Source organism: Petaurus breviceps, unplaced genomic scaffold (assembly GCF_028583685.1).
Source record: "Petaurus breviceps papuanus isolate PSGF00001 unplaced genomic scaffold, PetGlider_PUasm1.0 91133, whole genome shotgun sequence".
Taxonomy (NCBI): domain Eukaryota; kingdom Metazoa; phylum Chordata; class Mammalia; order Diprotodontia; family Petauridae; genus Petaurus; species Petaurus breviceps.
This window is the reverse complement of record NW_027187419.1, coordinates 82,775,586-82,787,547: the sequence shown is the minus strand read 5'-3', so window position 1 is coordinate 82,787,547 and position 11,962 is coordinate 82,775,586. Positions and strand designations below refer to the sequence as shown.

The following is an 11,962-nucleotide window of genomic DNA, read 5'->3' as shown; positions in this document are numbered from 1 at the left end:
GAGAGAGAGAGAGAGAGAGAGAGAGAGAGAGGAGGAGGAGGATTGGAGAAGAGAGGGGAGAGATGGGGAGAAGAGGTGACTTTTTAATGCTCTGAAAATAGGCCCAAATATATAGAAGCTAATTTTGTCTAGATCTAACTGGCTCTGAAGACACTGTTGTCATTTCCTGACCACAGTCTGTGACACTGATCTTGAGTTTCAGAATCACAGAGACTACCACTGATTAAAAAACAGGATGTGGGTGGGATTGTTAAGCATATGACTTTTTTTTTAAAATAAAAAAACCCCAGAAGAAGCTTTATTGCAAATTTTTGACCCTCCTGGAGATGAGGAGTGACGAGGAGTCCTGTGGACCAGTTTCACCACTCCAACCCCTGCTGCAGATATGGCAGAAGGAAGAAGCAAATCCTTTCTGGTCCAGAGGAGGCCATTAGTAGCTATAATAGCTGAAGTCTCAGAAGTCACTGGTCTCAGAACAATTGTCTCTGGTCTTTATCCTTACACATAGACAGAAGGTCAAGGAGTGTATGAGGGGAGGGGTATCATTGAAAAAAATAGGTTTTTATGTACATATTACATATTTATACCACATAAATTAAGGAGTGCTCTGAGCCTGGGGAGTCCAAGCATAGGAAAAGAGCTTGCCTGGAGGCAAGATGCTGGTAGACCTTCTCTCTATGACCTTTAGAGGCCACTCATTACCCCCAAATGGTGTCAGTTCAGGGTTCCTAGGAAAGAGGGTACTTCCCTCCCATTTGACTTCTAGGATTCCAATTCAGTGACCTCTTGTTTTCAGTCAGCAGCACCATGGCTGCTGTCTTTTCAGAGGGTTTGTAATTCCAACAGGAAAAAAGAGGAGGGAGGGGCCCAAGATCTCCATGTCACATGACAATTGTTGACAACAAACCCATGATAGGCCAAAGTTCAGTTTCACTCCACTGGGGCACACTCACTGGCTTCCAACTCAAACATGGGATCCAGAAATATCTGAACAAGTCTCTGCTCCAGGGGCAAGCTTATTGCTTGCCCTGAGCCTTTAGCTTGCCCTTTTGCTTAGCTCCAGCTCAAGACAACCCCTCCCTCCTCCTTTCAACCACTTGAGCTCTTGCCAAATTTATAGACTAGTCTCAGGTTGTCAACCAGCTCTAAGATTTCTAGTTTGTAGTAGTACCTCAATGCATAGCTGAGTTTCTCATAGTTCATGTTGCTATTTTTTTCTTTTGACCCCACAACTGGGCCACAGCCTCTGGTTCAGAGGAACTTAGTGATATCCTCATGCCGGTTCCCCACTTCATAAGGCCATCTTTGGGCTCTGGGTAGATGAAGATGTCCCACATAAACTCCTATAAGTGTGTCCCTCTTGGAGCATGTTTGCTTTTCTTGCTCTCCAGGCACTCTTGGGTCTCCTTGCTCAGTTTTCAGGGCCGTCCTCATTTCCGTTTCCCATATTTCAGGTACTCTTCTTCGTAGGGTTGGAGAAGTTGTCACTGGGAAATGAGAGGAGTTTATTGTCTGTGGGATCTAAACCACGTCTATTGCACCAGAATCTGAGTGGGGACTTTGAGAGGTCCCAGTCCCTGATGTGGACACATCCGAGCATCCTTAAGGAGCCCCCATCCCATAGCTTCCTGGGTAATAAGGACTGGCCAACCTTGAGTCATCCAACAAATGTTGGTTGAAAGGGCTGCCATGATCAAAATTGGAGTCTCCCATGATATACTGAGAAATGAGTCCATCCTTCTCCAGGAGATAATGATCCAGCTCAGTTCATCAGTTGCACCAGCTGAGAGGTCTTATAGCTGAGCATAGAGCATACCTCCAAGAGGTCAAAAAAAAAGGTCAATGTGGTGCCATCCATATTGCATCAGGAAAAGTCAATGACACTAGCATCATATTTATTCTTCTTCATCTCATAGGTGATGTAGTCTAGGACCTGGGCCTTTGAGCACAACTGGGGCAGTATCTCTGACCAGCTGACTTTGTCTGTGCCCTCTAGGGGCATCTATGGATTGCTCAGGGTCAGCACTGGGTAGTCCTCGCCCAAGGTGACTGATGAGGCAGGAGCTGGGTCTTCTGCCTGGCACATGGTGCTGATAGAGTTGCTAAAAATGTTGCTGATCTCACATGATGGAACCATGAGTTTCCCTCTCAGTGTGTGAGCTAGAATACAGAAGATGCAGGACAGCCAGCAGCAGTGGGTAATCCAGATAGCAAATTGACTCCAGCAGGTAAGTGAACACAGAATCTGTGTACTTTCAGAATATGGCTCTTTTGATTTGAAGTTGGGCAAATTGTAGTTGGAAAAATGCATATGTAATACTAAACCTTATAATGTGCAGTAAAGGTAGTTATTTATAGAGGGAAGGCTGTTTCTGAACTTTATTATTAATGCTAGCAAAGGTTTAGACAGGAGTGGGGAATCTATGTCCTTGAAGCCATATGTGACCCTCTAGGTCCTTAAGTACAGCCCTTTGACTGAATCCAAACTTCACAGAACAAATCCCCTTAATAAAATAGTTTGTTCTGTAGAACTTGGACTCAGTTAAAAGGCTGAGCCCAAGGACCTAGAAGGTCACATGTGACCTCAGGGTCACAGGTTCCCCACCCCTGGTAGCATCTTAGTTCTCTATCCTGACTCAACCTTAATGAGGGTCAGTACAAATAGGATTTTGTGAGTAATATAGAAAATGCTATAAAAAAGAATTATGAAATATACAAGGAACCTAAAAGATATCTATGTAGTAGTATATCCTTTCAAGAATGTGTGAAGCCTCCTATCTTAAGAGATGATCTAATCATGGAATTATAAGGGTTAAAGCTAGAAGCAAGGGTGTTTGACAACCAACTGCAGCCTGATACCTGACTGTTAAATTTTCAGTGAACATTTATAGTTTGGGAATCAGTAAACACCAATAATTGGAACTTTATTATTTTGTTAATTGTCTAGGTTTAAGAAAGTGATAGAGAAAATGTTAATGATGCTGCTTAAATTTTGGAGGGCTTATTTTTAAATATATACCAACACACACTTGACTAGAAGGGACCTAAATGATTTTCTTGCCTAAAACTTCATTTTATTATCAAATGAGCAAAACAACAGAGAGCTGAGGGGTACAGTGATTAGTCTTAGACCATACAATGACTGAGTTTGGCTTTTTGACTTCAGATTTTAGTTAGGGCTAAATCATACTGGGGTGCGAAACCTGCAGCCTTAAGGCCACATGTGGCCCTGTAGGTCCTCAAGTGTGGCCCTTTGAGTGATTCCACATTTTAGTTGGATTTAGTTGGATCCAGTGAAAGGGCCACACTTGTGGCCTTGATGCTGCAGGTTCTCTACCCCTGGCATAGCCCCTCAGGGGAAAGACCAAAGGGAATACTCACCCAGGGTAAACCTGGCCCACAATCTTACCTTACCCAAATACAATTATAAGATTTATATTTCAATTATATGAGGTTTACATTTCAAAATTTACTTGGAACTCACATTTACATTGTGAGGTTTACATTTCAAAAATATACTTGGAAAATTTATATTGAACTTATTGAGGGGAAGGAGGTTTGCATACCAAAACTGAAGAAGAGAAATCATGTCAGAGCTGATTGTGGATTTACTAATAAACACAGAGAAGGGGGTTATCTGGGATTTACAGTTGCTAAATAGGTATTATAAGTTTCTTCATCCCTTATAGGTCAGCTGGTTCTGGACAATAACTTATAGTCTGAGACATCAATTCTCAAAATTTAGTCTCTGGACCCTGGGCGTCCCCAAGATCCTTTCAGGGGGTCTGAGAGGTCACAACTATTTTTATAATAATTCTATGATGTTACTTGCCTTTTAAACTCTCATTCTCTCATGAAAATAGCAGGGTTTTGTAGAAGTCACATGACCTGTGAATGACAAATTAAACTGCAAACATGAAGACTGAGTTAATGTCTCATCTGAAGAATTATATCTTTGCCTTACAAATGGACAAATCTACAGATGTGACCAGACTTGCTGTTTTACATGTGTTCGTCTGGTATCAGCACTAAATAATCATTGAAGGAAATCTTTTATGTCAATGTTTGGCAACACAAGTGATGCTGAAATATTCAGTGTTGAATAACTTTTTTTAATCTCATGGTTTATATTTGAACAACCGGGTTGGAATTTGCAATGATGGTACAAAAACAATGGTGAGCAAAATTGTTGCCACCTCAACGTGAAACATGGGAAGCTAGGTGCTACAGTGGATAAAGTGCGGGGCCTGGAGTTAGGAAGATTCATCTTCCTGAGTTTAAATCCAGACTCAGGCACTTAATTACTTGTGTGACCCTGGGCAAGTCACTTAACCTTGTTTACCTCAGTTTCCTCATCTGCAAAATGAACCAGAGAAGGAAATTACAAACTATTAGACTATCTTTTCCAAGAAAACCCCAAAAAGGGTCATAAAGAGTTGGAAATGTTGGAAAAACAACTAAGCAACACGATGAAATAAGTCAGTAGCCCCAAATTCTACCTGGAGTCATTATATTCTTTGCTGCTACATATTCAAGGCTGATCAATCAATCAATCAATGCCAGTTTCATTTAAGAATGAATGCCCTCGATGAAGCAATAAAAAATTTTAATTTTATTAAATCTTGGCCCTTGAGTGCTTGACTTTGCTATTCTGGTGATGAAAAGGGAAGCAGGAATGAAGCGCTTCTGTTAGCTGAAGGTTGATGGTTGTCTCCTCTGTGTGATTGTTTGACTTGTTACCTGAATTGGCTGCCTTTTTCCATGCAGCACCATTTTTACTTGAAAGAACGACTGACAGACAAACAATAATTATTCAGACTTGGGTATTTGGCAGACATTTTCTCAAAAATGAATGTAGAATAACCAATTTGAGCCTTAGGCAAAAGTTAGAAATTTAGAAAACTTGTTTCCAAGTTTTATGAACTTAACTTCCCAATACTGATAGACTTTTCTGATGAGATTGGTGATGTGACTAAAGGATGGGATCTTTTGTTATTACATAGTGAAATGTGTCAACATTTGGAAAATCTGCATAACTCAGTTTGTTTCTAAATGATCAATGTAAGATCATGCATGAATTCATTCAAAGTGCAAGACAGAACAATGGATTTTAATGTAACAGATTAAGAAAACTTCATTGATGTGGTTTCAGATTCCACTGCAATTAAACTTAAAGAAACCACCCCTTCCTTATTGAGTTTTGGTGTAGTATCAAAGATGAATATCCACAATTATCTGAAAAGGCTATGAAAATACTTCTCCCTTTTCCAATTATATATCTGTGGGAGGCAAGATTTTCTTCAGATTCTTCAACCAAAACAACACAGCAACAGATTGAATGCAGAAGCAGACACAAGCATCCAGCTGTCTTCTATTAAGCCAGGCATTAAAAAGATTTGCAAAAAGATGTAAAACAATGCCACTCTTCTCACTAATTCTTTAAAAATATAACTGTTTAATAAACTGTTAATATGTAATGAGTTTATTATTTTATGATTTCACATACAATAGTTTTATTATTGTTTTAATGAACTGATGAATATTTCAAAACGATCGCTTTTCATTGCTAATATGGTGAATATTAATAGATGTAAAGATAAACAAAAGCTCTTTGGAGGACTTGATTGTTTTAAGAGTTTAAAGAGAACCCGAGACCAAAAAGTTTGAGAATCACTTGTTGAAAACAAGGTTTGCTATTACAGTTTCAGAATTTTAGGTTTGCATACATAGGGGAACATGAGGGAAAGAAAGGCTCTCAGAAAGGGGACCAAGCTATAAAGGAATGAGAGTTTATTACCAATACTCACAGTTTGGGGAGTGGTAGGAACTCTGTGGTAAAGATCCTAGAACTAAACTGGTACACTGATTGGCTTAAGGGCCCCTGCTATGTACTTTATTTTATCTCAGAATTTCTCTGAGAGAGACTGAAAATGACTCAAGGGGAAGCAGGTGGGGTGTGGTTGCTTGTCTTGCGGCCTTTTAGCCTACACCTGGTACTTTGGTATTCTGTGGGGTGTGAGTCAGAGGAACAGAAGACCCAGGGGTCTTCATAGCTAGGTGATATCATACCCATTTTACAGAGAAAACTGGGGTTCAGAAAAGTTAAGTGACTTGTATAGGGTCACAGACCTAATAGGTGTACAAGGCAAGATTTGAACTAGAATTTTTCTTTAGTTCTACCTTGTTAACATGTCTCTATGAGCTTGTTTTCTCCTTGGACAGTGCCACCATCTTGTATAGGCCATCATCATTTCACAACTGGACTATTGCAATAGCCTTCTCGTTGGTCACCCTGTATCATCTCTACACATTTTAATCAATACTCCACTCAGTTGTCAAATTGATCTTGCTAAAGCTCAGATCTTTCCATATCACTTTCCCTTTTAAATCAACTACAGTAGCTCCCTATTGATTATCTGTAGCTTTTAGGGCTCTTCATAATCTAGTCCCTCACTAATTTTTCAAATCTTCTTACATCTTACATTCCTCCATGTACTATGCAATCCAGGGACACCGGTTTCCTTGCTGTTCCTTGCATAAGTAACTTCATTTCCATGTATTTTTGCAGGAAATGTCTGCCATGCCTAGAGTCCTCTCCTTTTTCCTCTCTGCTTCTGGCTTCCCTGGCTTCCTTTAAGTCAAAGCTAAAATTCCATCTTCTGCAAGGTCTGAATTGATTCTCCCTGATGCCAGTCTACCTTCTGAAATTAATCTAATTTCTATTTCTACCTCTTGTTTGTACATAGTTTGGGCTGTTAAGTGGTGTAGTGGATAAAGTGCTGAGCCTGGAGTTAGGAAGACTCATCTTCATGAATTCAAACCCAGCCTCAGACACTTACTAGCTATGTGACCCTGGGAAAATCACTTAATCCTGTTTGCTTAGTTTCTTCATCTGTAAAATGAGCTGGAGAAGGAAATGGCAAACCACTTCAGTATCTTTGCCAGGACAACCTGAAATGGGGTCATAAAGAATCAGACTTGACTGAAAGGACTAAATAACAACAAACATAGTTCTGTGTATTGTGTATTGATATTCTGTGGGGTGTGAGACAGAGGAGCAGCTGACCCAGGGGTCTTCATAAGTAGGTGGTATCATGTCCATTTTACAGAGAAAGCTGGGGTTTAGAAAAATTAAGTGACTTGTTTAGGGTCACAGACCTAACAAGTGTACAAGGCTCCCTCCAATTGACTGTGAGCTCCTTGAGAGCAGAGAATGTGCTTTTCTTTATAACTTCAGCACTTAGCACAGTTTTTTGTGTGGCAGGAGGGCATGTGTGACATGTTCAGGCCTTTACTTTTTAAATTATTGCTTCTTGGCTTGACTTGACTTCTTTTTTCCAAGTCTAGAACTCTACCCACAATTCTGTTCAGTTCCTACATTTCAATTTTTTTCCCTCACCATCTTGCTTCTTTTTATTTCTCTGTCTGCATGGTCATATTTGGTGAATGTCTTCTAAGTTGCCCAGTTCTGAGTTGTCTTGTGGCAGTTCAGAAAAAAAGCAATCCACTCCTTTAGCTGTTAGTAAATGTTTATTTTGCTTTGATTTTTTTCAAGGGCCTCAGTTTCTTTTCATTTGGCATGATGCTATAGGAAGTAGGTCTTTGATAGTCAAGGCAAAATTTCAGAGATTAGACTATATTGCTAAATCTCTCAGACCAGTGGGGAGTTTATCTTTAGGGAATTGTTGGATTTTAGCATATGAGCACATTTATTGCTTCCTCCTGATTTTTACAAATCCAAACAATGACAAGTTAACCACACATTTCACATTTGCAGTGAAAATACTTCAAAAATACCTTCTTGGCCATTTCATTAGCTGTGACAATAAAAGTGGGTCAAAAGCTACTTACTGTCAGCTCATTATCTAGGAAATTAAAAAAAATGTTTTTATACATTATTAAGAATGATACAAGTGACAGTCTTTTATTAATTTTAGGAAGTAGTCAGACATGTATGCAAGGTTTGTCATGGGCAGAATACCAGAACAAAGGGTAATCCATTTAATGGAAAATGTATATTTTGGATGTGTACAGGAAGGTATACACAGAGTAGCTAGACAGCAACGAAATAAGTAAATTTGTGAGGGGTTGGTGGTAAACACTGAACATTAAAAAAACCATACAGTTTGCCTCAGATAGAAAGTAAAGTATTTGAACAGGTCTTTGATGTGGTAGGGGAAATGTGAGAAGCAAGAAGTGTGATGGCAAATCAGGAAAACAAAAAGTGAACATACTCAGACAATCAAGTCATGCATTTCATAGGGGAAATAATGAAGACTCCTTGATTTTTACTGTAGTGTAAGGAGTTCAAAAGAAAAAGAAAAACAAAACAAAATCTACTTCCTTCTGTCCATTTCAGTTATCTTGGATAAAGAGGCTTACATGTATAAAAAAGTTCTTTTTTTAATTTCCTCATTAAGTTAAAAACAAAAAAGTACCAAATAGTGACTTTATAAGTGGCCTACTTCCATGTTACATTGTGGCTTAGAGGTGACTCTAGGATGTGGAAAATTTTGTCTCTAGTTCCCAAGCTATGCATGGTTCTCCCAAGTTGGAGTGCCTTTCCTTATCTATTATCTGGGGACCAATCCAGTTCACCACCAAGCAGAATAATAAGGTTGGTCAGTTATTGATTATTTTATTTATGGATTTTTTTTTTATTTATGGAGAAGGTAAGGCAGATAAGGAGCAGCTAGGTGGCACAGTGGATAGAGCTCTGAGCTCAGAATCAGGAAGACTCATTTTCATGAGCTCAAATCTGGCCGGTTACCCTGGACAAGCCACTTACTCCTGTTTTTCCTCAGTTCCTCATCTGTAAAAAGAGATGGAGAAGGAAATGGCAAACCACTGCAGTATCTTTTTTTTTTTTTTAAGCAATCGGGGTTAAGTAACTTGCTCAAGGTTACACAGCCAGTTATTTCTGGGTCTGGTGCTGAGTGTCTGAGCCCGGGATTCGATCTCCAGGTCATCCTGACACTGGAGCCGGTGCTCTTACTCCCTGAGCCACCTGGCCGCCCCACCACTGCAGTATCTTTGCCAAGAAAACCCCAAATGAGGACACATGACTGAAACAACCGAATAACAATAACAAAAGCAGATAAAAGTACATACTGACTCAACTCCCACAAAGTGGTAGTGAAAAATGGACTGACTAATAAGATCACATAGTTTTGAGGTCATTTATAATTATCTATTTAACTGTTGACATGTTTAATGTTACATTTTTATCCAACAACAACTCTACAGGGGGAAGTGAACCATATTCTTGCTAAAAATGACGGAAGTGACAGTTGATTAGAAGGATGAGACACAGGTTCTCAGGGTAGTGAATTGTAGAATTAGTGAACGTCATTTAGTTTTAAGCCCCTCCCCAAAAGCACAAGGAAATACAATTTTATGCAGCACTTGATAATATCATGTTGCTATTTCATTCTTGTCTGACCTCATGACCCCATTTGGGGTTTTCTTGTTAAAGATACTGGAGTGATTGGCTATTACCTTCTCTGGCTCATTTTACAGATAAGGAAACCGAGGCAAACAGGGCTAAGTGACTTTTCTAGCTTCATACATCTAATAAGTGTCTGAGGTCACATTTGAACTCAAGAAGATGAGTCTTCCTGACTCCAGGCCTGGCACTCTATCCACCCTACCACCTAGCTGACTTTGCAGTTTCATAAAAAGATTTTAAAAAGAAGGTTATTGTAGCTTATAGAGCAACTTTTTTTTTTTTTGCAGAGGATGAAAAAGTTCTCTATTCACTTCCCCCTCTGTTAAAAATTTTCTGTCTCTGCAAATCACACGAGGCACATGAGTGCAGTTACCTGTAGTTACACATCAAAAACATTCTTTAATTTTCATATATAATTATCCCAGGCAATTATTCCAGCCATATGTGCATTTGAAATAATATGCAAATTAGAATTCCATATATTAGAACAAGCACATAGGATTCATCCAAGTATGTACATGGTAGATCAAATGCAGAAGTCACATGCAATTCATGCAATTACATGTAGTAACATATACACGACACTTTATGTACTTTCTATTTTGGGGAAACTGGCTGCCAGTATAAATTCTTCACTTGTTATTCCAAGTCCACTAATCTAGTCCCAATTCTGGATCTATGAATGTCATCACTATTACTGCCTACTATCTCCTGAACCTACAAATAGAAACCCTCTTATAAAACATGTAAATATAGCCAAGCAAAGCAAAACAATATGCTTGAAAAATATACCGTATTCATTTTTTGGACATAGTCAATGTGTAAAGTTTTTTTGCTTGACTATGAGAATTTGTTACAGAGGTTTTATTTTTCTTTTTTCCCAAAAGGTGAAAAGGTTTATTAGGGAAAGAGAGGAGAGCTAGGGATGGGATTGACCGAAAAAGGAGAAAGAAAGAAAAAGAAACAAATTTAAAGTTCATTGAAACGTTTTTGAAATGCACAGGAAAAGAATAGAAGAAAGTCCAGCATTACAGTCAAGCAAGACAACTTTAAAAGTTACATTTTAAGTTTAAATATGCTATACATAGTAAAGAGTTGCAGTTTCATAATCCTTTCTTTCTATTTCACTTTGTATATGAAAATGTACCTCTTAGTTCATATTTTATGAATTTAGAATTTAACAAATGGAAAAAATAAAAGCAAAAACCATGTATGTCTTATTCTTAATTTCTCCTCCATCACCTCTGTACCAGGAAGTAGAAAGCATCCTTCATCAACAGTCTTTTCAAGTTTTGATTAATCATGTCACTGATAAGTGTTCTTAAGTATTTCGTTTTTGTAGTCATTGCATAGTGTCCTTCTGGTTTTGCTTCATTCTTTTTATTTTTTAAAGCAATCGGGGTTAAGTAACTTGCTCAAGGTTACACAGCCAGTTATTTCTGGGTGTGGTGCTGAGTATCTGAGCCCAGATTTGATCTCCAGGTCATCCCGACAATGGAGCTGGTGCTCTTACTCTCTGAGCCACCTGGCCGCCCCTATGCTTACTTCATTCTCTACAAGTTCATACAAGTCCTCCTTGGTTTTCCTGAAGCCAGTATATTCATCACTTCTTATATTATTTATTCTTATATATATATATAAGAATCTATATATATTATAATATATATATATTATCTATATATATTCTTATATATCATCATTTCTCTCTTATTCGTATACCATAATTTATTTAGCCATTCTATATTTGAGGAGAAACCTATACTTTAAAAAAACATATTCTTTTGGGGAAACTATATGATTGTAAATCATAGAACTGTATGATCATGGAAGAATGAAAATTACAGCAGACCTAAAGAACATGATAGGTACAAGTTGTTTTTCACATATTATCAAAGATAACTTGCATGGGAGAAGTGATATAAAAGATATGATCAAAGAAATATGTGAGCAGAAAAAGAGCTTGGGACTTGACATGAAATAAGTAATTGGACACCTTGAATGCATCATCAATATCCACCAAATATTAAAGAAACCTGAAAAAGTTTACAGTACATTGGATAATTCTTTACAATGGCATTATAAATATCCAAGGACAAGGATCACATGAGACTGAAAATTTCTTTTGGGTTGTGATCTCTTCCAGAGAAGGAAGTTATCACACTAATGAGAATAAGAATTCATGTAAGTATCGAAACAAATAAGAGAAAAAGCATGGCCTGGTAGATAGAGGGCCAACCTTAAAGCCAAAATGTTCAAGTCCTGGCTCTAAAAAATATTGACTCTGTGTTCCTAGGCAAGTCAGCCTCCCAGTGCTTCAGAATTATCTAACACTAAATTTTGGAGGAGTAGTTCTGCATTTGTAGAAGGAATTTCTACATTTGATGAGAAATTGGGTGTTCCTTTGTTATTGAATCTTTTCAGTCATCTTTGTGACCCCAACTGGGGTTTTCTTGGCAAAGATACTGGAGTGGTTGGCCATTTCCTTCTCCAGTTCATTTTATAGATGACAAAACT

General features: G+C 38.3%; 1 pseudogene; it reads right to left on the bottom strand.

The window, feature by feature from the left end:
* Positions 1-1,053: 1,053 nt before the first annotated feature.
* On the bottom strand, positions 1,054-2,137 carry LOC138155246 (ETS-related transcription factor Elf-3 pseudogene; annotated as a pseudogene).
* Between the last annotated feature and the right edge of the window lie 9,825 nt (positions 2,138-11,962).